Source organism: Mesoplodon bidens (assembly GCF_964165515.1).
Source record: "Mesoplodon bidens genome assembly, chromosome: 19".
Lineage (NCBI taxonomy): Eukaryota > Metazoa > Chordata > Mammalia > Artiodactyla > Ziphiidae > Mesoplodon > Mesoplodon bidens.
The window spans coordinates 664,616-692,237 of NC_138179.1; the positions used below are offsets into that span (position 1 = coordinate 664,616).

A 27,622-nucleotide genomic window follows, 5' to 3' on the forward strand; every position below is an offset into this window, starting at 1 on the left:
ATTGACTGGTAGCTATTAATTATGTTTTTATGCATCTGGAAAAGAAAAAAAAAAAGGAAAATGAGTACCAGGATGAACAGATCCAATGGAGAGGCTGGGCTATATTATACAGATAAGAGCCATAAATCATGTGTGAGTGAACTTTAGGGATGATCAATGTCTTGCCCAATGCTACTTTTACAATTATAAAAATATCTTATGTTTATGCAGGTATTTGTAGCTTAAACGTAATCTCAAACTCCTCATCAATTTTAATCCTCAAAGAACACTATAAGGTATTTGTTATCACCCCCATTTCACAGGTGAGGAAGCAGAGGTTCAGAGGTTCAGGCATCTTGCCCAAGGTTGTCCATAGTTAATGGAAAAGCAACAAAGAGAATGCAGACTTTCAAGGAACTGCTTTTCTTCCGAAAGTTTTGTTGTTCCTAGTGATGTTCATGGAGATAATTGATTATCCACTCACTTTATTCCTATCTTATGCTATTCCATCTTCCATCCTTTTGGCATAGCTCATGCTATTGAGGACCCAGTGTGCCTTACATCTGAGTCCACCTGATTTGAAGGAACAGGAAATGATGCTTCATGGTTTAAAATAAATGGGGTAGAGGGGAGGGCAGAGAGAATTCTGGGCCATGAACTTCTTATAGATTCTAGAATTCATGACAAATTCCTTTGGATCAGTGACCTTTTGGGCAAAAAAAATCAGAGAAACAAAAACCAAGATACCTCTTATGAAAACTATCTGGTTGTGGTTTTATGTGATGAGATGGTTCTAAGATTACTTGCCTGCTCCCATTGGTTAGCCACATAACAAATGTATATTAAAATCCAGAAGTCATTGCTGGTTGAAAAATGAGGAAAGAATATAGATTGCATCAAAACTGAATAATGGGCCATGACTGGAACCATATTCTTGATAATCTTTAATTTGGGGCAGATTTATTACAATATTGCCTGGGAGGCCAGGCACCCTACAGAAACTAAGTTTTGCCATGTTGAAACTATTGGCTAAGACAGAAAGGTAAAACAATAGTTTTTGACTAGAGGTTGGGTTTAGAGAAATTTACTGTAACTTGGTAATAAACCTGTCTCTTGTACAATGGACAGTGGAAATGCCAAACAGCCACGGATTGATAAATTAGTACACAGACACACATGGTGTATGTGAAGGAAAGGCAATATCTTTTCTCCTTGCATCTTTTAGACAGATGTTTGGTGTTCCTTGTGCTTTCTTTCCTTACCACCTCATTTATGACCTTTCTTTGTCAACTGTTCATTCAGGGTAGGGCTATCATTTATCTACCTGCTGTGCCTCCATCTGCCCTAGAATGCCTCAGCATGCCCAGATTCTGGACATCTGATGTAATCTGATGGGGATTTGCTTTTAGAGTCCTTTTCTCTTTGTACACAATAAATCAAACAACAAACGTTGACTGTGGGACCCACCCCTGCAAAATCAACAGATGCTGGTGGTTGGAAGAGAGCTGAATTGAACTAGGCAGTACAGATATTTACAAATTAAAACAACTGTTTTTCTGCCAGGGTTTTTGCTGGGTCTCACAAGGACCAAGGAGAGAAGTTAATTACAGCAGTCACTTTGAATTTCCTGAGTATCACAAGAGGGAAAGGTGTATTTTTAGTTTGTTTCTGGTTCCATTGTTAGTCAAAATGAGTGTGTACAAAGGGCATTATGCTGCCTGGGCACCTACAAGTATAGACATGATATAGAGCTGGAAGACAAGCTGCTGGATGGACCTTCTCCATTTTACCAGTAGAAAACTGAGGTCAGAAAGTTTACATGTTTGGCTCAAGTTCATATAGCTAATTGGTGGCAGAGGTAGAAGTGGAGACTAGGTCTTTTTACCCCTGGGTCAGCAGGTGTCATCCCATTATATTGTATTAATTTTAATTTCTATGGATTGGGCTCTAAGACACCTTCTTTTACTAAGGCAAGGTTCTTTTTTATATACAATTTAAATTCAACTGTATGATATTTAAACATTGATGTCAACAAATAAAACCATATAAGCATTATGTATAATATATATGTTAAATATACATTGTCATAAATTTCTTCATTATTTCAACCAATATTAATTTAGGACCTTTCTGCAAACTCTGGAATCGAGATAGTCAGAGTTTCAATATAAGAAATTTATAATATAACTATTATAAGAATAGAGAGAAAAAGTAGAGAAGAAAGTAGGGAAAGAAAAAAGTACAGAGTGAAACCCAGGAAATGTATTGGTTACAGCAAAATCAAGGATATTTCCACAAATATAAGGCAAGATACTTGAGACTTTTTAAAAAAAATATCTAAACAATGCTCATTTTAAGTAGGGTTTATGGTGAACCTCAGTTAGCTAGAAGAGAATTATCCAGGACACTCAATTAATCAGAACTGTGTTGCCAGTTCTGTTTTGGAAGAGAGAGACAAACCACAAAGAATATAGGACATATCAGGCAGAATGGCATCTGGAAAGGACCTGGATTCAGATCCAGATTTTCCAGAAGCCTTAACTTTTCTGCTGCTCAGTTTCATTGCTTGTAAAAGGTCAATGCAAGGCTTAACTGTGTGAGTGGGATGATACAGTATATGCAGGATACCCAGCCTAGAGGCTGGCACACAGCATCTGCTCAATTAGTGTTCATGCTCTTTCTCACTTCTAAAACTGAACTTCCAGAGGACTTTCCTGGGTTTGATTCATGTTCAGAGTTGTATCTGGCATCAACGTCCTCACATTGATGATGAAATAGTGAGAACCAACATTCGGAATTATGTGACAAGGCCCCAGGGGAGCTACAACCATCTAATAAAGATTCAATTCTCACTGATGTTTTCCACTTAACAAAAGAGAATATGGAATTACACATTTTAGGAAAAACTTTTAGCCATTGAAAAGTCAATCAGAAGATTCAACTAACACATGCTACAAGAATTGTGGGTGGTTGAGGTTTTGTTTTACACTAAACTAAAAAATGTGCCTTTGGAGGAAGGACTGTTTCTTGGTATCGGCTTCCTCCAGGAGGTAAAGGACCTGAGTGCCCTTACTAAAAATAGTTGCTCCGGAATTGGACCAGTGCTGACAGAGCTCAGGGCTAATCCTGGGAAGGCACAAAATGTCCTCTTCAAGGTCTTTACCCACACTCATGGTGGTCAGAGGGCAGCATTGTGCTGGGCAGTTGTAAGGAAGAACTGGTGAGCATATATGCTAATAATTCTGAATGTGTCAAATAACCCCCTACTTTTCAAAAGTTGGATTTGGAGGGTAGGAGGTGGGGGATCTAAAGCACAAGAAAATCATGGGATAAAAAATTTATAGAAAGAAACCAATCTGAAAAGGCAACACTCTGTATGATTATAAATATATGATATTCTGAAAAAGGCAAAATTTGGAAACAGTAATAAGATCACGGTTGCCAGGGGTGGAGTAGAGACAGATGCATAGGCAGAGCACAGAGGATTTTTAGTGTAGTGAAAAAACTTTATGATATTACAATGATAGATACATGTCATTATACATATGTCCAAACTCATAGAATGTACATAAGGAGAAAACCCTAATTAATGTAAACTATGGACTTTGGGTAATAATGATGTGTCAATATAGGTTCACTAACTGTAACAAATATACCACTTTAGTAGGGGATGTTGATAAACTATATATATGTAGGGGCAGAGGGTATGTGGGAAATCCTGTATCATCCTCTCAATTTTGCTGTGAACATAAAACTGCTCTAAAAAATAAACCTTTTTTTTTTTTTGGTAAAGTCCTAGAAGTCAGAGCAATTTATCTAGATATTTTATTTTATAAGATAAGAAACTGTAGTCTGGAAAGGGACAGAGGTAATGGCAGGAGTGTGATCAGAACCTAAGGATGATATTTTTCATCCAGGTTTTTACTGTCTTCTCTGAAAACCTGGTACTTGACCCTCTTTCCTAGAGCAATTCCTAGCAACAAACATGAAGTTGAATGTTACAGAGGGAAAGTATCTCACAGACTTCTTGTTCCAGTTCTATTCTTTTTCAGAGGAGGGCACTGAGGCCCAGGAAGAAAATGGGACTTTCCCAGTATCTCATGGAACTTAGTGAGAGAGCCTGACCAGAGCTTATCTCTCCTATCACGGGCTCAGTGCCATTTTTACTTCAGTATGCAGAGTCTGTGGATAGCCAGTCTTTAAAGAGGACCAACATGCTCCTATGACTTCCAGGAACTGCAAGTTCAAGGGCCATGTCTGAGGACATGCTGGGTACCATGCAGATAAAGCTATATCCTTTGTGGTAAAGGAGATGAGAAGGAGATTAAGTCAACAGAAAAGACAAGGAGAACTACATCCCCTGGTTTAAATCTTTTTGGGTAATTCAAGTAAAATTCATGAAGCCCAGACCATTTTAGCTTGGAATTAAAGCTAATTTCACAATAGTCATAAAACTGTATTGCTCTGGGTTTTTTCTCTACCTGGAATTGGGTGCCTAGAGCACTTCAAATCAGGGAAGCCGTCTCCTAATTACAGTGTAGCATCTGTTCTTCTGTCCCCTTCCTTTCCAACTCCTCAAAGTTCTGTTTGTTGCCAAGTCCTCTAGCATACGGGCCAAGAGCACTGCTGCTTTCCCTAATGCCACCAAAGACTGGGAAGGTCACTGCAAAGCTAACTCCCATAGCTGTCAGAGACGTTGGCAGTTTTTTCTATAAAACATAGAATAAGTGTCTTTAAAGATGAGGATGGTGACCTTGCTAACAATTATTCAGTCATTGCTCTTACCTTTAAAGATATCTTTTTTATTCTTTTCCCCAGAAACATCCCAGGTATGCTGTTTCCTACCCACAGACCATCTGTCAGCTGTGTCTGTCAGAACAGCTGCCCATCAGCTGGAAGAAGAACCCAGAGAGCTTTTGCAAAACTCTGGCATCAGGGAGACAGGCAGACCTGTCACAGACAGTCCCAGCTCTTGGTGGCTGACACAGCCAATTTGGGCATGGAATAGGTACTGAGGGCAGACAGCATGAAAATGGATGTGCATTTGTCTACGCTATGTGAAGTGATGATGTTTCTGTGGACTTTCCAGGGCATGCACATGCACACACACACACAAAATTACTGACTTGTGGAGTGGTGGTGCTAGAATTGACCCAAGGATCATTTAATCCAATGGTACCTACACTTGACCATGGCTCCTGACCATACTAACCACCTGGGGAGCTTCTAAAAATTACAGATTTCTGGACCCCACCGTCTGACCTAGTGAATCAGAATATCTAGAGGTAAAGGCAAAAAAAACAAAAAAAAACAAAAAAAAACAAACTATATTTGAACAAGCTTTCCAAAAGATTTGGCCATAGCCACCTCAGCATACATCCATGAGTTAGCATTTTGGAGCCATTGATTGTAGTTCAAATACCCTCCCTCCACCACTATAACTTTTATTGAAAAGGATGCAATTACCTTGGGAAGTGACTTGTGTTGGACCCATGGCAAAGCCCTGTTGCAGATGGGTCAGTGACTTCTTATGTTCTGCTCCTTTCTACAAAATATACTGCCCTGTCCCTTATTAATGGCCAAACTTTTCTTCCTATTTTTCTCACATTCACAACACAACATATGTGCACTTAGCTAGGCAAATACATTAATTGATAAAAAAATATTTAATCTAACCTGACCTCCTTTTGGAAGCTCATCTCTCTACAACATGAGTCCTGTAGGCCAGGGACTGAAAGGCTTTAGAGAGACCTTAAGGCTTTAGAGATTAGCCTCTGAAAAATGTATAAATACTGTTGTATACACACATCTGTGCTTGTTTTTTAGAAGAGGGCTCATAGCTTTCATCAGGTGTTCAAAGGCATCTGCCTTATACCTAGTGTCGCTAAAACCTCTAGTTTATAATATCCATGAAAAGAATTTGTTTGCCTATTGTTTTGAAGGAGATGGCTTAGAACTTAAAAAAGAAAAAGAAAAGAAAAAGGAAAGAAAAGAGAAAAAAAAGTTGACTTTAGAGAGCTAGATTAACCTACTGGTTTTTGGCACATATAGTTGTGCTAAGCATAGTGAAAGTGTTTGATAAAGTGTCAACATAGAAGACATGATCATAAAAGCTAATGCAACTTAAGAAAAGAAAAATTAAGCTGGCTTAAAGCTGCACTGTCACTAATGTGAAGCAAAAGTATGGCCAAACCAAAATACCTCAAGGAAAAGGCAGGTGAAGCCAGAGAAGGCTTAAGACATGGACTTGAAAGGATAATAAACCTTTTATCACAGCAGAACTTGGGAGGAAGAGGAAGCAGTTACTTTTGATTAAAGTTATGCTAAGGAGCTTCAAGATGGCAGAGGAGTAAGAAGTGGAGATCACCTTCCTCCCCACAAATACATCAGAAATACATCTACATGTGGAACAACCTCTATAGAACACCTACTGAACGCTGGCAGAAGACCTCAGACTTCCCAAAAGGCAAGAAACTCCCCACGTACCTGAGTAGGGCAAAAGAAAAAAATAAAAAACAGAGACAAAAGAATAGGGACGGGACATGTACCTCTGGGAGGGAGCTGTGAAGGAGGAAAGGTTTCCACACAGTAGGAAGCCCCTTCGCTGGCAGAGACTATGGGTGGCAGAGGTGGGAAGCTTGGAGCCACGGAGGAGAGCACAGCAACAGGGGTGTGGAGGGCAAAGTGGAGAGATTCCCGCACAGAGGATCAGTGCTGACCAGCACTCACCAGCCTGAGACGCTTGTCTGCTCACCCGGCAGGGTAGGGTGGGGGCTGGGAGCTGAGGCTCGAGCTTCAGAGGTCGGACCTCAGGGAGAAAACTGGGGTTGGCTGCGTGAACATAGCCTGAAGGGGTTAGTGCACCACAGCTAACTGGGATTGAGTCTGGGGAGAAGTCTGGACCTGCTAAAAGGCAAGAGAACATTGTTTCAGGGTGTGTGAGAAGAGGATATTCAGAGCAATGCCTAAATGAGCTTCAGAGACAGACGCGAGCCACGGCTATCAGTGCGGACCCAAGAGACGGGCATGAGATGCTAAGGCTGCTGCTGCCGCCACCAAGAATCCTGTGTGCAAGCACAGGTCACTATCCCCACCTCCCCTCCCAGGAGCCTGTGCATACTGCCGCTGCCAGGATCCCGTGATCCACGGACAACTTCCCGGGGAGAACACACGGCACACCTCTGGCTGTTGCAATGTCACACCAGCCTCTGCCGTCGCAGGCTCGCCCTCATTCTGTACCCCGTCTTTCACCCGGCCTGAATGAGCCAGAGCCCCCTAATCGGCTGCTCCTTTAACCTGGTCCTGTCTGAGCAGGAACAGACACCCTCAGGTGACCTACACGCAGAGGTGGGGCCAAATCCAAAGCTGACCCCCGGGAGCTGTGCGAAAAAAGAAGAGGAAGGGAAATCTCTCCCAGCAGCCTCAGGAGAAGCGGATTAAATTTCCACAATCAACCTGATGTTCCTTGCATCTGTGGAATACCTGAATAGACAACGAATCATCCCAAATTGAGGAGGTGGACTTTGGGAGCAATACTGTATATGTTTTTTTCCTTTTTTCCTTTTCCACTTTTTGTGAGAGTGTACGTGTATGCTTCTGTGTGTGATTTTGTCTGTATAGCTTTGCTTTTACCATTTGTCTTAGGGTTCTGTCTGACCATTTTTTTGTTTTTTCCTTAGTATAGTTTCTAGTGCTTGTTATCGTTGCTGGAATTGTTTTTGGTTTGGTTGCTCCCTTCTTTCATTCTTTTTTTTTTATTACTTATTTTTTTAAATTTTAAATAATTATTTTGTATTTGAATAACATTACTTTATTTTATTTATTTATTTTTCTTTCTTTCTTTCTTATTTTCTCCCTTTTATTCTGAGCTGTGTGGATGACAGGGTCTTGGTGTTCCGGCCAGGCATCAGGCCTGTGCCTCTGAGGTGGGAGAGCTGAGTTCAGGACATTGGTCCACCGGAGACCTCCCAGTTCCACAAGGTATCAAAAGATGAAAATCTCCCAGAGATCTCCATCTCAATGCCAAGATCCAGCAACACTCAATGACCTGCAAGTTACAGTGCTGGACACCCCATGCCAAACAACTAGCAAGACAGGAACACAACCCCACCCAGTAGCAGAGAGGCTGCCTAAAATCACAAGAAGGTCACAGACACCCCAAAACACACCACCAGATGAGGACCTGCCCACGAGAAAGACAAGATCTAGGAACATCCACCAGAACACAGGAACTAGTCCCCTCCACCAAGAAGCCTACACACCCACTGAATGACCCTTAGCCATGGGGGGCAGACACCAAAAACAACGAGAACTACGAACCTACAGCCTGCAAAAAGGAGACCACAAACATAAAAGAAAAATGAGAAGACAGAGAAACACACAGCAGATGAAGGAGCAAGGTAAAAACCCACCAGACCAAAAAAATGAAGAGGAAATAGACAGTCTATGTGAAAAAGAATTCAGAATAATGATAGTAATGATGATCCAAAATCTTGGAAATAAAACAGAGAAAATACAAGAAACGTTTAACAAGGACATAGAAGAACTAAAGAGCAAACAAACAGTGATGAACAACACAATAAATGAAATTAAAAATTATCTAGAAGGAATCAAGAGCAGAATAACTGAAGCAGAAGAACAGATAAGTGACCAGGAAGATAAAATAGTGGAAATAACTATCACAGAGCAGAATGAAGAGAAAAGAATGAAAAGAATTGAGGACAGTCTCAGAGACCTCTGGGACAAAATTAAATGCACCAACATTAGAATTATAGGGGTCCCAGAAGAAGAGAAAAAGAAAGGGGCTGAGAAAATATTTGAGGAGATTATACTTGAAAATGTCCCTAATATGGGAAAGGAAATAGTTAATCAAGTCCAGGAAGCACAGAGAGTCCCACACAGGATAAATCCAAGGAAAAAACATGCCAAATCACATATTAATCAAACTATCAAAAACTAAATACAAGGAAAAAATATTAAAAGCAGCAAGGGAAAAACAACAAATGGCATACAAGGTAATCCACATAAGGTTAAGAGCTGATCTTTCAGCAGAAATTCTGCAAGCCAGAAGGGAGTGGCAAGACATATTTAAAGTGATGAAAGCAAAAAACCTACAAACAAGATTACTCTAACAAGCAAGGATCTCATTCAGATTCGACAGAGAAATTAAAACCTTTACAGACAAGCAAAAGCTGAGAGAGCTCAGCACTACCAAACCAGCTTTACAACAAATGGTAAAGGAACTTCCCTAGGAAGGAAATACAAGAGAAGGAAAAGACCTACAATAACAAACCCAAAACAATTAAGAAATGGTAATAGGAGCATACATGTTGATACCTTTAATGTAAATGGATAAAATGATCCAACCAAAAGACATAGAATGGCTGAATGGATACAAAAACAAGACCCATATATATGCTGTCTACAAGAGACCCATTTCAGACCTAGGGACACATACAGACTGAAAATGAGGGGATGGCAAAAGATATTCCATGCAAATGGAAATCAAAAGAAAGCTGGAGCAGCAATTCTCATACCAGACAAAATAGGCTTTAAAACAGACTATTACAAGAGACAAAGAAGGACACTAATAGCAATACAATCCCACCGTAAGAAACAGGAAACATTTAGAGTAAACAACCTGACCCTGCACCTAAAGCAATTAGAGAAAGAAGAACAAAAACCCCCCAAAGTTAGCAGAAGGAAAGAAATCATAAAGATCAGATCAGAAATAAATGAAAAAGAAATGAAGGAAACGATAGCAAAGATCAACCAAACTAAAAGCTGGTTCTTTGAGAAGATAAACAAAATTGACAAAACATTAGCCAGACTCATCAAGAAAAGAAGGGAGAAGACTCAAATCAATAGAATTAGAAATGAAAAAGGAGAAGTAACAACTGACACTGCAGAAATACAAAAGATCATGAGAGATTACTATAAGCAACACTATGCCAATAAAATGGACAACCTGGAAGAAATGGACAAATTCTTAGAAATGCACAACCTGCCAAGACTGACTCAGGAAGAAATAGAAAATATGAACAGACCAATCACAAGCACTGAAATTGAAACTGTGATTAAAAATCTTCCATCAAACAAAAGCCCAGGACCAGATGGCTTCACAGGCGAATTCTATCAAACATTTAGAGAAGAGCTAACACCCATCCTTCTCAAACACTTCCAAACAATATCAGAGGAAGGAACACTCCCAAAATCATTCTACGAGACCACCATCACCTTGATACCAAAACCAGGCAAGGATGTCACAAAGAAAGAAAACTACAGGCCAATATCACTGATGAACATAGATGCAAAAATCCTCAACAAAATACTAGCAAACAGAATCCAACAGCACATTAAAAGGATCATACACCATGACCATGTGGGGTTTATTCCAGGAATACAAGGATTCTTCAATATACGCAAATCAATCAACATGATACACCATATTAACAAGTTGAAGGAGAAAAACCATATGATCATCTCAATAGATGCAGAGAAAGCTTTCGACAAAAGTCAACACCCATTTATGATAAAAACCCTGCAGAACGTAGGCATAGAGGGAACTTTCCTCAACATAATAAAGGCCATATATGACAAACCCACAGCCAACATTGTCCTCAATGGTGAAAAACTGAAACCATTTCCACTAAGATCAGGCACAAGACAAGGCTGCCCACTCTCACCACTCTTATTCAACATAGTTTTGGAAGTTTTAGCCACAGCAATCAGAGAAGAAAAGGAAATAAAAGGAATCCAAATTGGAAAAGAAGAAGTAAAGCTGTCACTGTTTGCAGATGACATGATACTATACATAGAGAATCCTAAAGATGCTACCGAAAAACTACTAGAGCTAATCAATGAATTTGGTAAAGTAGCAGGATACAAAATTAATGTACCGAAATCTCTGGCATTCCTGTACATTAATGATGAAAAATCTGAAAATGAAATCAAGAAAACACTCCCATTTACCATTGCAACAAAAAGAATAAAATATCTAGGAATAAACCTACCTAAGGAGACAAAAGAACTGTATGCAGAAAATTATAAGACACTGATGAAAGAAATTAAAGATGATACAAATAGATGGAGAGATATACCATGCTCCTGGATTGGAAGAATCAATATTGTGAAAATGACTCTACTACCCAAAGCAATCTACAGATTCAATGCAATCCCTATCAAACTACCACTGGCATTTTTCACAGAACTAGAACAAAAAATTTCAAAATTTGTTTGGAAAAACAAAAGACCCCGAATAGCCAAAGCAATCTTGAGAACGAAAAACGGAGCTGGAGGAATCAGGCTCCCTGACTTCAGACTATACTACAAAGCCACAGTAATTAAGACAGTGTGGTACTGGCATAAAAACAGAAAGATAGATCAGTGGATCAGGATAGAAAGCCCTGAGATAAACCCACGCACATATGGCCAACTTATCTTTGATAAAGGAGCCAGGAATGTACAGTGGAGAAAGGACAGCCTCTTCAATAAGTGGTGCTGGGAAAACTGGACAGGGACATGTAAAAGTTTGAGATTAGATCATTCCCTAACACCATACACAAAAATAAGCTCAAAATGGATTAAAGACTTAAATGTAAGGCCAGAAACTATCAAACTCTTAGAGGAAAACATAGGTAGAACACTCTATGACATAAATCACAGCAAGATCCTTTTGGACCCACCTCCTAGAGAAATGGAAATAAAAACAAAGATAAACAAATGGGACCTAATGAAACTTCAAAGCTTTTGCATAGCAAAGGAAACCATAAACAAGACCAAAAGACAACCCTCAGAATGGGAGAAAATATTTGCAAATGAAGCAACTGACAAAGGATTAATCTCCAAAATTTATAAACAGCTCATGCAGCTCAATAGCAAAAAAACAAACAAGCCAATCCAAAAATGGGCAGAAGACTTAAACAGGCATTTCTCCAAAGAAGATATACAGACTGCCAACAAACACATGAAAGAATGCTCAACATCATTAATCATTAGAGAAATGCAAATCAAAACTACAATGAGATATCATCTCACACCAGTCAGAATAGCCATCATCAAGAAATCTAGAAACAATAAATGCTGGAGAGGGTGTGGAGAAAAGGGAACACTCTTGCACTGCTGGTGGGAATGTGAATTGGTACAGCCACTAGGGAGAACAGTATGGAGGTTCCTGAAAAAACTAAAAATAGAACTACCATATGACCCAGCAATCCCACTACTAGGCATATACCCTGAGAAAACCATAATTCAAAAAGAGACATGTACCAAAATGTTCATTGCAGCTCTATTCACAATAGCCCGGAGATGGAAACAACCCAAGTGTCCATCATTGGATGAATGGGTAAAGAAGATGTGGCACATATATACAATGGAATATTACTCAGCCATAAAAAGAAACGAAACTGAGCTATTTGTAATGAGGTGGATAGACCTAGAGTCTGTCATACAGAGTGAAGTAAGTCAGAAAGAGAAAGACAAATACCGTATGCTAACACATATATACAGAATTAAAAAAAAAATGTCATGAAGAACCTAGGGGTAAAACGGGAATAAAGACACAGACCTACTTGAGAATGGACTTCAGGATATGGGGAGGGGGAAGGGTAAGCTGTGACAAAGCGAAAGAGAGGCATGGACATATATACACTACCAAAAGGTAAGGTAGATAGATAGTGGGAAGCAGCCGCAGAGCACAGGGAGATCAGCTCCATGCTTTGTGACCGCCTGGAGGGGTGGGATGGGGAGGGTGGGAGGGAGGGAGATGCATGAGGGAAGGGATGTAGGAACAGATGTTTATGTATGACTGATTCACATTGTTATAAAGCAGAAACTAATAAAAAAAAAAGAAGGACACTAAATAATGATCAAGGGATCAATCCAAGAAGAACATATAACAACTGTAAGTATTTATGCACCCAACATAGGAGAAACTCAATACATAAGGCAAATGCTAATATACATAAAAGGGGAAATCGACAGTCACAAAATCAGAGAAGAGGACTTTATCACCCCACTTTCACCAATGAACAGATCATCCAAAATGAAAATCAATAAGGAAACACAAGCTTTAAATGATACATTAAATAAGATGGACTTAATTGATATTTATAGGACATTCCTATAAATGTCCTATAAAAAACATTCCTCTAAAAAACAACAGAATACACATTTTTCTCAAGTGCTCATGGAACATTCTCCAGAAGAGATCATATCTGGGGTCAAAAATCAAGCCTTGGTAAATTTAAGAAAATTGAAATCATATCAAGTATCTTTTCTGACCACAACACTATGAGACTGCATATCAGTTACCAGAAAAAAAACTGTAAAAAATAGAAACACATGGAGGCTAAAGAATACAGTACTTAATAACCAAGAGATCACTGAAGAATTCAAAGACGAAATCAAAAGAACCTAGAAGCAAATGACAATGAAAACAGGATGACCCAAAACCTATGGGATGCAGCAAAAGCGTTTCTAAGAGAGAAGTTTATAGCAATACAATCCTACCTGAAGAAACAAGAAACATCTCAATTAAACAACCTAACTTTAACCTTAAGCAATTAGAGAAAGAAGATCAAAAAACCCAAAGAGCAGAAGGAAAGAAATCATAAAGATCAGAACAGAAATAAATTAAAAATAAATGAAGGAAACAATAGCAAAGATCAAAACTAAAAGCTGGTTCTCTGAGAAGATAAACAAAATTGATAAACCATTAGCCAGACTCATCAAGAAAAAAAGGGAGAAGATGCAAATCAATAGAATTAGAAATGAAAAAGGAGAAGGAACAACTGACACTGCAGAAACATGAAGGATCATGAGAGATTACTACAAGCAAATATCCACCAATAAAAGGGACAACCTGGAAGAAATGGACACATTCTTAGGAAAGCACAGCCTTCTGAGACTGAACCAGCAAGAAATAGAAAGTATAAACAGACCAATCACAAGTACTGAAGTTGAAACTGTGATTAAAAATATTTCAACAATCGCCCAGGACAAGATGGCTTCACAGGCAAATTCTATCAAACATTTAGAGAGGAGCTAACACCTAGCCTCTCAAACTCTTCCAAAATATAACAGTGGAAGGAACACTCCCAAATTCATTCTACGAGGCAACCGTCAGCCTGATACCAAAACCAGATAAAGATGTCACAAAGAAAGAAAACTACAGGCCAATATCACTGATGAACATAGATGCAAAAATCCTCAACACAATATCAGCAAACAGAATCCAACAGCACATTAAAAAGGATCATACACCATGATCAAGTAGGGTTTATTCCAGGAATGCAAAGATTCTTCAACATACGCAAATCAATCAATGTGATACACCATATTAACAAATTGAAGAATAAAAACCATATGATCATCTCAATAGATGCAGAAAAAGCTTTTGACAAAATTCAACACCGATTTATGATAAAAAAACCCCAGAAAGTAGGCATAGAGAATACTTAGCTCAACATAATAAAGGGCATATATGACAAACCCACAGCTAACATCATCCTCAATTGTGAAAAACTGAAAACATTTCCACTAAGATCCGGAGCAAGGCAAAGGTTGCCCACTCTGACCACTATTATTCAACATAGTTTTAGAAGTTTTAGTCATAACAACCAGAGAATAAATATAAATAAAAGGAATCCAAATTGGGAAAGAAGAAGTAAAGCTGTCACTCTTTGCAGATGACATGACACTCTGTGTACAGAATTCTAAAGATGCTACCAGAAAACTACTAGAGCTAATCAATGAATTTGGTAAAGTAGCAGGATACAAAATTAATGCACAGAAATCTCTGGCATTCCTATACACTAATGATGAAAAATATGAAAATGAAATTAAGGAAACACATCCATTTACCTTTGCAACAAAAAGAATAAAATATCTAGGAAAAAACCTACCTAAGGAGACAGAAGACCTGTATGCAGAAAAGTATAAGACACTGATGAATGAAATTAAAGATGATACAAACAGATGCAGAGATATACGATGTTCTTGGAGTGGAAGAATCAACATTGTGAAAATGACTATACTACCCAAAGCAATCTACAGATACAATGGAATCCCTATCAAACAGCCACTGGTATTTTTCACAGAACTAGAACAAGGAATTTCACAATTTGTATGGAAACACAAAAGACCCCGAAAAGCCAAAGCAATCTTGAGAAAGGAAAACGGAGCTGGAGGAATCAGGCTCCCTGACTTCAGACTATACTACAGAGCTATAGTAATCAAGACAGTGTGGTACTGGCACAAAAACAGACATATTAATCAGTGGTACAGGATAGAAAGCCCAGAGATAAACTCACGCACATATGGTCACCTTATCTTTGATAAAGGAAGCAAGAATATACAATGGACAAAAGACTTCCTCTTCATTAGTGATGTTGGGAAAATTGGAGAGCTACATATAAAAGAACGAAATGAGAACACTCCTTAACATCATGCACGAAAATAAACTCAAAATTGATTAAAGACCTAAATGTAAGGCCAGACACTATAAAACTCTTAGAGGAAAACATAGGCAGAACACTCTATGACATAAATCATAGAAAGATCCTTTATGACACACCTCCTAGAGAAATGGAAATAAAAACAAAAATAAACAACTTGGACCTAATGAAACTTAGAAGCTTTTGCACAGGAAAGGAAACCATAAACAACACAAAAAGACACCCCTCAGAGTGGGAGAAAATATTTGCAAATGAAGCAACGGACAAGGGATTAATCTCCAAAATTTAGAAGCAACTCATGCAGCTCAATCTCAATAAAACAAAAAACTCATTCCAGAAATGGGCAGAGGACCTAAATAGACATTTCTCCAGTGAAGATATACAGATTGCCAACAAACAGATGAAAGAATGCTGAACATCGTTAATCATTAGAGAAATGCAAATCAAATCTACAATGAGATATCACCTCACAGCATTCAGAATGGCCATCATGAAAAAATCTACAAACAACAAATGCTGGAGAGGGTGTGGAGAAAAGGGAACCCTCTTGCACTGTTGGTGGGAATGTAAATTGATATAGTCACTATGGAGAACTGTATGGAGATTCCTCAAAAACCTAAAAATAGAACTACCATATGACCCAGCAATCCCACTACTGGGCATATACCTTGAGAAAACCATAATTCAAAAAGAGTCATGTACAACAATGTTCACTGCAGTTCTACTTACAATAACCAGGGCATGGAAACAACCTAAGTGTCCAGCAACAGATGAATGGATAAAGAAGATGTGGCACATATACACAATTGAATATTACTCAGCCATAAAAAGAAATGAAATTGAATTATTTGTAGTGAGGTGGATGGACCTATAGTCTGTCATACAGAGTGAAGTAAGTCAGAAAGAGAAAAACAAATGCCGTATACTAACACATATATATGGAATCTAAAAATAAAAAATGGACATGAAGAACCTAAGGGCAGGATGGGAATAATGATGCAGACCTACTAGAGAATGGATTTGAGGATACTGGGAGGGGGATGAGTAAGCTTTGACAAAGTGAGGGAGAGGCATGTATATATATACACTGCCAAATGTAAAACAAATAAGTAGTGGGAATCAGCCACATAGCACAGGGAGATCAGCTTGGTGCTCTGTGACCACCTAGAGGTGTGGGATAGGGAGGATGGAAGGGAGGGAGATGCAAGCAAGAAGAGATATGGGGATATGTGTATATGTATACCTGATTAACTTTGTTATAAAGCAGAAACTAACGCACCATTGTAAAGCAATTATACTCCAATAAAGATGTTTTAAAGAAAAAAGTTATGCTAGTACACTAATTTGAGTAACCAAGATTCATATTTCAAATTTTATGCCAACTCTGCCCATTGCCAAACATTCTTAATGGCTCCAGGAAGAACATGTTGTAGTTACAGGATATGTTTCTCTGAATATTAAGGGAGAGAGTCAAATGCACAAGGTGGAGAAATTGGTGGGAATTGCAGAAAGCTTTGTCACTCAAACTCCTAAAGCCTATTCTGCAAAATGGGCAGTGATGGTTATTTGGCCAAAGGATGTCCAAGTGTCTTTCACAGCACAGACTGAACTGTATTATTACTCTATGGCATTTTTTTCTGCCTTCTCTAATTCAGTATACGGTCCCCTGAGGGCAGGAACTGTGTCTTTCATTTTTCTATCCTCAGTACTTAAGATCCTGTCTTGTATTAATTATCTGGTCCCATAATAATGCCACTAAATAATCACAAACCCTCAGTGGCAGGTAACATTAAACATTTATTTAGCTCATGAGTCTTAGGGGTTCAGACGATCTGAGCTGAATTTGTTCATGTGTCTGTGGTTAGCTACAGCTCTGCCAAATTTTCTGGGTTCACTCACATGTCTGGGGGTTACCTGGTTATTGGCTGATATAGGATAGTCTTGGTTGGGACGATGGGGCAACCCAGCCCTTCACCACATATCTCATTCTTCAGCAGGTTAGGTTGGGTATGATCTCCTAACATCTCATTGGACAAAGCAAGACATATGGTTAAGTTTTGAGTCTAAATGAGAGGGTACTACCAAACTGGTACTACCAAGTACCAAATTATTTGGCAAAGGGTATGAATACAGAGAGCAGAGAAGAATTGGGGCCATTAATGCAATCTGTCTCCCACATGCCTAGAATATGGTAAAGGCTCAATAAATGTTGGTCACAACAAATGAATTGAATGTTCCCCACAGAAGGTATACAAATGGCCAATATGCATGGTGAAAAGATGCTTAACATCATTAGTCATCAGGGAAATGCAAATCAAAACCACAATGAGATGTTACTTCACACCTACTGTGGCACTAGTACCAAAAAGTCAGATAATTACAAGTGTTAGCAAGGATATGGAGAAAGCGGAACCCTCATATGTTGTTTGTAGTGTAAACTGGCACAGTCACTTTGGAAAACAGTCTGGTATTTCCTCGAAAAGTTAAACATCGAGTTGCCATTTGATCTAGCAATTCCACTTTTAGGTGTATACCCAAGAGAAATAAAAACATATGTCCACACAAAAACTCATACATGAATGTTCATAGCAACATTATTCATAAGAGCCAAAGGGTAGAAATAATTCAAATGTCCATCAATTGATGAATAGATAAATAAAATGTAGTATACAAATACAATAGAATAACTTGTCCATAAAAAGGAATTAATCAGTATACATGCTACAACATGGGTGAGCCTTGAAAATATCATGTTAAGTGAAAGAAGCCAAACACAAAGGACCACATATGATATGATTCCATTTATATGAAATGTCCAGAAGAGGCAAATCTATAGAGCTAGAAAGAAGATTTTTTTGTTGCCTAGAGCTGGGTGAAATGGAAGTGATTTCTAATGGGTAAAGGGCTTCTTTATGGGATAATAAAAATGTTCTAAAATTGTGGTGATGTAACACAGCTCTGTGAATATACAAAAAACATTGAATTGTGAACTTTAATTGGGTGAATTGTATGGTATCTCAATAAAGCTTCTACCAGAAAAAATAAATTAAATGAGATAATTCCTGTGAAGTTACTGCATAGTATTTGGAGATGTTAACCATAATTCATGAAACCTGTGATGCTGCAGATTGTAATATGCACCATTATTTTATGTATCACCAAGAAAGAAAAAATACTGCCAAGTTAACTATGACAGATAATCAGTTATAAGGTGTATTCTGATTTCAGAGATGTTCAATTGTAGAAAAATATATGTCTTAGAACCAATGAAATACGGTGCACATTGAAGAAATGTTTGTAGCATCTGAAATTAAATCTATTCAACAAAAGACAGATATTTCTTTCTTCCAGATTCAAATTTTATGCTCATACACCTTTCCTAGATTAATGGTTTTTGGATATCCAACCTTGACTCCCAGTCCCCATCAACTTCAAGTGCGACCAGGTGAAGTACCTACCCTCGCTGGTCTAACCTGCCATGTCATTCCCACTGTAGCCCTGTCCTAGGTGTCCCTGGACTGCCTGAGTATCTCTTGTCTCTTTGTAGGGAGGGAGACCTTATTCAAGCCTGCCTTTCCCTCAGGGACTGGAGGTCATTTCTGCCTCCAAAGCCCTTCAGGCATCTTTTCTCTCCCTCATGATGAGATGTGACTGGGATAAACAAGGAGAGGACTTTGTTGTGGTGAGAGACACCTGGCTCCCGGTGGCAGCTTCCACTGAGGAGAGAGTGAAAAACCACCTACTTTTTCACTTTTGGTGGGGTAATGAGCAGTCAGAGCTGTTGACTGACAGACAATGGAATGAATAAAAGTACTACCCATCCATCTTTTGGTTGTCAGTAAATCTGCAGTCCCCCTTGGGAAGTGGGAAGAATTCTTTTCTCCCTCTTGAAATTTACCAGCCTCACTTAGGACAGATAGGAGAATAACTTCATCATAGGCAGGCTCTCCTGCACTTTCTTAACAGCATGAATGTACTTTCTAATTTTCACACAAGAGGAAAAAAAAAAGTTCTTCAGTTCTATCTTTCTTATATACAAACCTTGTTGAACTATAGAATGTTCTTGTGAGGAAAAGCAATTAATAAAAAATAGTGAATAGAAGCAATCTTTCTCAGAAACAAAATCTTGAGAGCAGTGAGTAGCGTTGTGGATGCCATGTCTACTTTATGATAGTTATCGTGGGACTGGCATTTGGTTCGGAATGATTCCAGATTTAGGGTATAACTTCACAAAAAATTACATTGAGATATGATGAAGGCATTCTAGTGCAAGACAATCCATGTTTTATGAAATATATCTAGCCCAGTGACACAAGGAAGCTTTGATCATGGTGTTTGAGATGTATAATTCTCATAAGAGTACTTGTACTTGAAATGTGTGAGACTGTCATTCTGAAGTCTTAATTTCAGCCCTACTGGAGACACTGCTCAGAGAACAAGCCCAAAGGACCACAACTGATTAAGCTTCAGGGAAGGATTACAAGCCGTGGTCCACAGAGGGTGGATACCTAATAGTTGGTTATCACAACTTAGAGGTGGCAAATAGCTTCATTTTTCATCAGGATTCTAAATGATGGGAAGTGGCTGCTTGGCATGCCACGTTGAGAAGGATTCAGAAGCTGCTTCAGAACTTCAACTGGAAAACGTGCAGTATTATTGATCATGCCTACCTATGCTTTTACCAGGGCTGGTCTTATGGTAGGGCCAGTAGGTCTGCTATTTATGCTTCTCATTAGTTTCCCTCAGGGAGAGAGCATCCTAGAAGGGAAACATTTGGAATCAGTCACACATGGTCTCAATCCTGGTTTTGCTTTTTGTCACATGTCAGTGAGGCAAATTATTTAATTTCCCTGAAACTTCATTTTCTCATTTACAAATGAAGTAATAACAATTGTGATCTCTTATACATTGCTCACTTAGTGCCCTGCACTGTTCAAAAGTGCTTTGCATATTTCAACTTATGTGGTCCTCACAAGTGCCTAGCACAATCCATCCCTGGCATTGAAGAAGAAAGATGCTTTCCACTCGGGAAAACACTTCCTCCTCAGTCCAGTGCATTTGAACTCAGCCTAATGTACTCTGCAGGCTCTGCTTAGAGGGAGGACTTGTACCTGAAATCTTGAAAACCCAGAAGTGCTCCCTATATGCACCAAAGGGCATCTGAAGATTAAGTCTAAGTTGAGAGGGGGTTACTGAGTCTGGATTCAGTCTGAGGGGCAGATGGCTAGGGGCATCCATAGAGTGTCCCCACCACCAGTTAATGTGCAGATGATACCGGAAGCTGTGGTGAGGAAACACCCAGCCACCTCCATTCTATGCCCATTAGGACAGGATACCTAGCAGCCTACGCACCATTCTGCGACCTTTGCCTGCTTTCAAGTAACCAAGTTATATCTGCTTCCAGGTTCTGCTGAATCTTCCCATATTTAAGTGCCCTGTCCCTTCACCAGTAACAATGAAAGAGCCACCTAACTGACATGAAGTGCAGAGTAGCAGACAGTAAGACTCATAGCCTAACATCTCAGGACCCTGCCAGTCATGCACAGACACCCTTCTGGCTAAAGGATTAACGTGGTACTCCTGGTTTAAATGGGGAATAAGCCTGTCGCAGTACAAGCCAGTTTTTCCCTTACTTTCCCTGACATCTCTTGAAATTGTACCAGAGAATGAATAGTGCTCAAACCTCTGAAATGGTAGGAAACTAAGATAGTCTAGCTGAAAGGGCTGTTCAGGAAGGTGAGTTTGAGGTTTGGCTCTGAGAAGCTGCTGAGGTTGGAGAACTCTGTCCAAGGTTTCCTGAAGCAGAAGTATCCCTGCCCTCCGTCCTCCTGAGACTGAGTCTCCCCTCCCTGAGCCTTCACTGTCCCTAAATGGCAGGTAGAACTTGGCAGCTTCCCCTACTACTTCATCCTTCCCTGCCTTCCTGTATTCCAGGCCTTGGCTAGAGACCTCATTTCCTTTTTACTGCCTGTTTCCTCTAAATCCTGATTTCTGTATCTCTCTCTCCCAGCTATATGATCTAATCTAACAACGAAAAATTTATGGAGATTTAAGTCATGGAAAATTTTTGGTTTATTTCTACTTTTTCTACCTTATCTCCATTTATTTATTGGTGTTGGGGGGAAAATGGTGTGGAGGAATAAGCAAAGAAATACAACATTTTAAGAAAAGCAGAAATCTTTAAGCACCAGTTTTAGTCAATTTAGGAGCATAAGGCTACCCTACAACTTGGTTTGCTAATTAAGTGGTGATTGGTATATTAAATTTTAAAGTATAATGTAGTCAGACAATAATTACCAGTGAACTAATTAATTTACTTTTCAATGTTTTTAACTTTCACCAGAAATTCAGTTGTAAGTTACTAAGCTACAACTATTCTAGCATCTTTCCTTTTGTCAGTGAATAAAAAGCAGGCAAAACAACAATAATAGAAGAGATTTTCTTCCACATTGTATTTTATATGAAACATGCAGTAGTTAAGTGTATAGACCTAGGAGCTAGGCTGTCTGGTTCAAAGCTTGACTTAGACACTGACTGGCTGTGTGATCTTGACCAAGTTACTAAAGCTCTCTGTGTCTCAGTTTCTTCATACTAATCAGTACCTATCTCATAGAGTTATCATGAGGAACAAATAAATTAATTCTTATAGAAAATTTTAAATGTTGCCTGGCATATACTAAGTGCTAAGTCAGTGTTATCTACAATGATTTTTAACAATTCTTACTCTTTCTGAGCTTACCTCTTCCAATATCAAGCCTATTCAAAAATACAAATTTCTAGAAATGGATCTGCAGAAAAAATAATAAGAACCCAAACTCATTGATGATAGCATCTGCCATACAGGATTAGCCAATCATTCTTAATTTGTGACCTATTGCTGTCCATATTTCTGCTTCCAATCTTCTTCTCTTGTCACCTTCATAGATTTTGACAACTGAAATTTTGCAAGTGACTACAGCTGTTGGTTCATTTCTTAATTTGGATCAGGTAAAGGTCTTCTTGTGAACAGTTATAGAAGTCTTGAGAAGACAGAAACATTAAAATCTAAAATGCTTGAGTTACTTCCACAATAGACCAGTTTCTTTCATAAGCCTTCAAAATATGGAGGAATGTGAAGTTGGCAAGTGGTGGAGGAAAAAAGAAAGAAAAGACCTTGGCCACCTTGCTCTAGGAGGAACTGTAGGCAGAGTCACAGATTGCATTCCTGGCTGCATTCTTAGTCATGCACTGGGAGGTATCTTTTCAGCATTAGGTGTAAATATGCTGCTTGCTTGGTAATCCACATACCACAATCTTATTAATAAACTGTTAGCATAATCTAATTAACATATAAAGACTCCCTGGCCCCAGGAAGAGGTCAAGTCCTTTCTGAGTGGCAGACTTGACCCTTGCCAACCTGTTTACCCTCACAAATATCATGGCATTATTGCACCTGAATGGATTTGGTGTATAATTTACCTATCTTCGTGGAGGGTATGATTTAACTCCCTATAAAATTTTGTTGGATATCACATATCCATAAAGCTTGGATCTACAAAACATAAAACAGTTTCTTTCTTAACAATGGGTCAGGGTTTCTTATGCTAATATTTTTCTTGAGGAGCAAATGGGCTTTTTTAAGGCAAAATTAATCTGCTTTCGACAGCTGTTACACATGTTATCATTTGTGAAAAACTTTTCAAGAATAATACAAAATCTTTGCTGCTTTCATTGACCTCTTCTTGGCCTTTAACTTGATCTGGTATGAATTTAAGTTGCAGGTTCTTAGTTACTGGCCTAGACAAAATCTGCATCGCAATTCCATTAGGAGACCTAAGGTGAGTGCGCATCCTCTTTTAAGAAATCAGATAATTATATTTAGTAACAACGGGCTATACTGGGAAACCTCTTCTTCTTAGCTTACATATTTATGACCTTAAATAGCTTTACAATCACCTGAATTCAAACTCCTCAGGCATAGAAATTAGGATTGTCTTCTATGATGTCACACACTAGGAGTTGCTAAAACTGACCTATGGTTTTGCTAAATAACTCTTCACACAGTTGTTTGCTTGACTATCAACTGTTACTAAAAGTTAAAAGCACTATTGGTCACAGACATCCTCCAAAATATAACTGGATTGTTTTCATTAACTTGGTTCAATAGATAAATTTGTTGTTAGCTATCCTTCTTGCGTTCCTGCTTCTTAATTTTCAGCCCAAGCGGTCTGTAGTAACATGAACTAACACAACAGTATTTTTTTAAGGCAGGGAATTGGAATAAAGAGTACCAAATGGGAATCACATATGCAGGAAAGAAAGGCAGCTACTCTCTTGCTTAGCTCTGGGCGAGTTCTGTCCCATCTTGCTTACCGTACGCTTTTTATCTCCCCAGTCCTATACTCCCGTTTCTGTCTATGGGTCCTCTCCTTTGAAACCTGTCCCTGCAGTCTGTTCAGAGTCAACTTTTGACCTCAGTTTGGACATTTTAGGTTTCTTTTTCTTTTTGAAATAAGCCTTTGTTTCTATCTGTACTCTCAGTCCTCACCAAGACTTGGCCGAAGTTTCATCTGCACCCTTCTAACTTGGATGGAGCACCACAGAGAAAAAATAAATTTGCTTTCCTAGGAGAGAATTATCTGCAACAGTGCAAAATGAAGTTACACACATCTAATTGAAAATGGAGAGAGAAGAGCCTGAAAACTTTCTAGACCATTTTTTAGACCATTTTTACTAATTAAAAATGTATGTTTTTACCTTTTTCCTTCATCTGTGACATATGCTAACACATATATATGGAATCTAAAAAAAAAAAAATGGTACTGATGAACGTAGCTGCAGGGCAAGAATAAAGAGGTAGACATAGAAAATGGACTTGAGGACATGAGGTGGGAGGGCGAAGCTGGGGTGAAGTGAGAGTAGCATCGACATATATACACGACCGAATGTAAAGTAGTCGGCTGGCGGGAAGCAGCAGCATAGCACAGGGAGATCAGCTCAGTGCTTTGCAATGACCTAGAGGGATGGGATAGAGAAAATGGGAGGGAGGCTTAAGAGGGAGGGCATATGGGGACATGTGTATGCATATGGCTGATTCGCTTTGTTGTGCAACAGAAGCTAACACAGTATTGTGAAGCAATTATGTTCCAATAAAGATCTATTTTAAAAATATGTATGCACCATCATTCATGTTTTATATTTTATTATTTAGTCATCTGTCTGATGCTCTATCTCAGTGAATGCAAAACACCCATAGGGTTTCCATAGGTTTACAGATAAGAGCACTTTCTTTAACCTTCTTTTTTCCATAATGTCTTTTTCCCCCTGCTTTATTGAGATATAATTGACATATAACATTGTGCACATTTAAGGTGTACAACAGAATGATTATATATATATATATATATATATATATATATATATATATATATATATATATATATATATATTGCAAAATGATCACAATAAGGTTAGTTAACACATCCATCACCTCACATAGCTACAGTTTTGTGTGTGTGGTGGGAACTTTAAAAATCTACTACTTAACAATTTACAAACGTACAATATGGTATTGTTTACTATAGCCATCGTGCTGTATATTACATCCCCATATTGTCTTTTGGCTTTTAACTGGAAGTTTGTACCCTCTGACCACCTTCACCCATTTTCCTCACCCCTCACCCCCTGCCCCTGCCAACCACCAATTTGTTCTCTGTTTCTATGAGTTTGGGTTTTTTTTAGATTCTACATTTAAGTGAGCTCGTACAATATCTGTCTTTCTCCATCTGATTAATTTCACATATTATAATGTCCTCAAGGTTCATGTATTTTGTCATAAGCAGCAGTGTTTCCATTTTTTTATGGCTGAATAATACTGCATTGTATCTTTATTTCACATTTTCTTTACTCATTCATCTGTTGATGGACACTTAGGTTGTTTCCATGTCTCAACTGTTGTAAGTAATGCTTCACTGAACATAGAAGTTCAGATAACTCTTGAGATAGTGACATAAGGTCTTTAAATCCTCAAATGTAAATTTTCCTACACTGAGGGTGTCAGGAAGGGGACAGACAGTACATTCCCAGACTTTCCATTCCATCTTTCTGGGCTCCTTTACTGAACACCTCTATTTCCTGTGTCTGGGGTCTTTCCACATTGCTTCACAGGATTATGTGACCATCTCACTGGACCTGTAGTTTCAGCAGTCCCTTTCAGCAATGACTGAATGATTCTTACAGACATATATTTCCAGTTTTATATTTGCCATTCTGGGCATAACGTGCCATGTTAGCACACCATGTTCTTTATGTTTCTGTGCCTTAGCAAGGGCTTTCCCTCTATCCTTCACTTTTCCATTCATTTACTTAATAAACATATATTAAGAAGCTACTATGTGCTTAGATACTGGAGATTCAAAGGTGATCCAGTAAAAGACTTTCTATTAGGGAACTTTTACTATGTGTTGTCAGGACAATAACCAAGTAAGCAATTGAATAAATAAAATAATTAGTGTTATGAAAGCAATAAACAGGTTGATAAGACAGAGTAGCTGTTCTCAGTTATGGCTGTACATCAGAATCACCTGGAGAGCTTTAAAAACTTACAGGTGCTTAGGCCTCATCCCCAGAATTTCTAATAGTGGGGTACCGGTATTTTTTTAAAAGCTCCTCAGGTAATTAAAAAAAAAAAACAGTTCTATTGAGGTATAATTTATATCACCCATTGTGAGCATATGGTTTGATGATTTTTAGTAAACTACAAAGTTGTGCAACTATTCCTACAGGTCAGTTTTAGAACATTTCCATCACCTAAAAAATCCCTCCTGGGCTTCCCTGGTGGTGCAGTGGTTGAGAGTCCTCCTGCCGATGCAGGGGACACGGGTTCGTGCCCCGGTACGGGAAGATCCCACATGCCGTGGAGCAGCTGGGCCCGTGAGCCATGGCCACTGAGCCTGCGCGTCCAGAGCCTGTGCTCTGCAACGGGAGAGGCCACAACAGTGAGAGGCCCGCGTACACCAAAAAAAAAAAAAAAAAAAAATCCCTCCTGCCCATTTGTAGTAGTAACTCCCCATTCTCACCTGCAGCCTTAGGCAACCCCTGATCTGCATTCTACAGATTTGCCTTTTCTAGATGTTTTATTTGCCAGATAGTTTTAATGTGCATGTTGGACTGAGAAACACTAAGGCTGAGTAAATGAGAGGAAAGAGAAGCTAAGCTAGATTGGAAGGATGAAAATAAACTGTTTATGCAAGGAGTGTGGATAATAGCTCTCTTGGCAGGGGAACAGGAGAGGCAAGGTTTATAGGAGTGAAAGAGCTTGTTGTGGCCCAGGAGCAGAAAGGAGGTCACCTGTGCATAATGAGCAAGGTTGAGAGCAGAGCAGGAGGCAGGATCCAGAACATTCCAGGCTTTGTGGCTTGTTAAGGAGCTTAGGTTTTCCTCTGAGAGCAATGGGACATCACTGAGGGTTTTATGTAGGAGTGCAACATGTGATTCTCCTTTAAAGGATTCCTAGCAGCTTTGCAGAGCTGAGATCAGAGAGGGACCAAAGAGCGAAGCAGAGTGACAGGAGGCTACATCGACATGGCTGGCTTCTACTCATCCTTTAAGGCTTGATTAAATGTGACGTACTTTGGGTGACTTTCTCTTTGGGTGTCCCCACTTTTGTTCCCATAAAGCTCCATTCACACTTCCATTAAAAAACAATTGTAAGGGATTTTTAATAATCTAGTTACTTGTCTTTGTTCCCTATAGATTATGCATGTCTTTGGTGGATCGTTTGGGGGAAAAACTCACCAAATAAGTAAATTAATGGAAACTATAACAAACAACAATGAGAAAAGCAAAAGGAATTATGTGTTATTTATACTTTTATTACTAGCCCTTGGCACTATGTCTGGTGCAGTAACAGGTGTTCAGGAAATAAATATTTGTTGAATTGAATAGTGAATCTCTTCAAGGGCTGAGACCATGCCTTATGTTTTGAACCCCCTCAGCAAGTAACATGATTTAGTGCACAAGAGAGGTAATGTATAATTTCAATGCACAAATGAATCTACCTTGATATTTGACTCCATCTGCACATGGAATATAACATGAAGTAATAATGAAAGTTAACATTTGTATAACAATGTATAGTTTTCAAAGCACTTTCATTCATTCCGGAAATAGTTGCTCAGTACCAACCAGACCACATACCAGGAGCTGTG

The 27,622-nt window shown here is 38.9% G+C and overlaps 1 protein-coding gene across 1 annotated transcript in view; it reads right to left on the bottom strand.

The window, feature by feature from the left end:
• The window catches only part of CA10 (carbonic anhydrase 10), a gene marked incomplete at its 5' end in the record, with an annotated part of 526,301 nt that overhangs the window by 181,521 nt on the left and 317,158 nt on the right, over positions 1-27,622 (bottom strand). The gene's annotated exons all lie outside the window — the stretch shown is intronic.